Here is a 2,123-nt window from a genome sequence, read left to right as displayed (position 1 = left end):
CTATCTATCTATCTATCTATCTATCTATCTATCTAATCTATCTATCTATCTATCTATCTATCTATCTATCTATCTATCTATCTATCTATCTATCTATCTATCTATCTATCTATCTATCTATCTATCTAATCTATCTATCTAATCTATCTATCTATCTATCTATCTATCTATCTATCTATCTATCTAATCTATCTATCTATCTATCTATCTATCTATCTATCTATCTATCTATCTATCTATCTATCTATCTATCTATCTATCTATCTATCTAATCTATCTATCTATCTATCTATCTATCTATCTATCTATCTAATCTATCTATCTATCTATCTATCTATCTATCTATCTATCTATCTAATCTATCTATCTATCTATCTAATCTATCTATCTATCTATCTATCTATCTATCTATCTATCTATCTATCTAATCTATCTATCTATCTATCTATCTATCTATCTATCTATCTCTATCTATCTATCTATCTATCTCTATCTATCTGGCTTTCCACACTAATTACATGAAATGATTAGACTTAGATTATAGATGTCGTACTTACCCCACAATGTTTAGAAGCTGAGATACCTGTTCATCTGGTAGCCTTTATATCAAACTTATAATTGTGCTCTAAGCAAGCACCAACCAGTTATCGCCACCACATCAATACTCCTCAGTACACCATGTGTTACTCTCATGATGATACTACAGCAATGACTCTAAATATAGTATTCACTTTAGCCAACTACTCTTGTTTACTAACGTGGCATTGTAAACTATCAGAAAAACTAATGAAGAAACTGCGGAAGGTCTGTAGAGAGACTTTAACAATGAAGAACTCTTTTTCAAATTATGGAAAACTGTATTAGAGATTTTCCTCTAGTCTCTTTGGCTCAAAATAAACAAAGGTTAGATTTTTGGTGTATCCGGAGTACAGAGTAAATGAAATGGGTTTTTTTTTTTAAAGTTGGGTTTTTCTTTGTGCTCTAATAGCACTGAATCAAAAACTCTTAGAACTTGATTTTTTTTAATCATTTTTTTTTTAATGTAGTTAGCAAAATTAAGTTCAGTTTAGCGTCCTTGGCTGGGATTTTAAATTTCGGGATCTTTGGGCGCCTCTGAGTCCACCTAGTTTAATGGGTACCTGACATTAGCTGGGTGAAAAGTAAAGGTGGTTCATTAACCGTGGGCCACTGAAACAGATGACCTTTACATCAGCGGCTGGGAAGCGTGGTCGAGAGGCTAAGTACGCTTGAACTTGGTTTGGCTTGGCTGGCTACCTAGGAAGGGGACTTGAGGTTCGAAACCCGACTCGAGCAGAGTTGTGTTTACTGAGCGCCTAAAGGCAGCACGGAAAAACCTTCCTCCAGATACCCCCTCCCCCTACTGGTCCACTAATGAGATTGGACCAAAGCGCTCTGAGCATGCTATAAGCATGAAAAAAAAAAAAAGCTATAAAAAAAGCTATAATCATCTGCCCTATAGATTGCAAGGTCAGTAAGGGAGACGATTGTTAGGGAACTATTGTTTTGTAAGTGCTGCTGTAGACCTGGCCGCTATGGCTGGCCCATAGTTCAGGTCTGATCCTTTATACGGGACGATAGCTCCGACATATTTAAAACTATTGACATTTGTCAACTTAGCCTGGTAAAATTTTTATCCAATTTTGATGTCCCGCTAGTGGTCATAATTCAGAAGGGGGAGGTGTGGCATTAAGTTGCATATCACATGCTGCGGGCTTCATGTCTATGCGCATCACTAAGTCTCCCAGCTGTTCTTCTGTCCCTGCCAGACCATCAATGTCATCCGCGAAGCGCGAGCTAGTAATTCTTCTTCCTCCAATGCTAACCGTATCCTCACAGACATGGAGAGCATCTTCCATTATCCAATCAAAGATGATATCAAAAAAGCTGCCTTATGTCAACTCCCGCTGTGGTCTTAAACCAGTTGTTGTTCTGTTCTGACAGTGAAATTTTTTTAAAATCAACTCTGAAAGCTGTTTTTTTCCCCCATAAAAATACAGCATTTTTATAACTATTCACTATTAATATTAAGAAACACGGGAGACTATTAAGCATGGGAGATATTTACCATATTTTTAACACATTTATTACAAAGGTTTTAGATT

General features: G+C 36.1%; 1 long non-coding RNA gene across 2 annotated transcripts in view; it reads right to left on the bottom strand.

Annotated features, from left to right (window-relative positions):
• LOC106062103 (uncharacterized) overlaps window positions 1-712 on the bottom strand; it is an 8,983-nt gene extending 8,271 nt beyond the window's left edge. The window contains exon 1 of one of the 2 annotated variants that reach the window (XR_008775836.1): window positions 558-712. This is a non-coding gene — a long non-coding RNA (uncharacterized LOC106062103). The remainder of the gene's footprint in view (window positions 1-557) is intronic. The other variant, XR_008775835.1, reaches the window with a different exon arrangement.
• Between the last annotated feature and the right edge of the window lie 1,411 nt (window positions 713-2,123).

The sequence above is a fragment of the Biomphalaria glabrata genome, chromosome 18, assembly GCF_947242115.1.
Source record: "Biomphalaria glabrata chromosome 18, xgBioGlab47.1, whole genome shotgun sequence".
Taxonomy (NCBI): domain Eukaryota; kingdom Metazoa; phylum Mollusca; class Gastropoda; family Planorbidae; genus Biomphalaria; species Biomphalaria glabrata.
The sequence above is the reverse complement of the archived record's forward strand: the minus strand, read 5'-3'. Positions and strand labels throughout refer to the sequence as shown.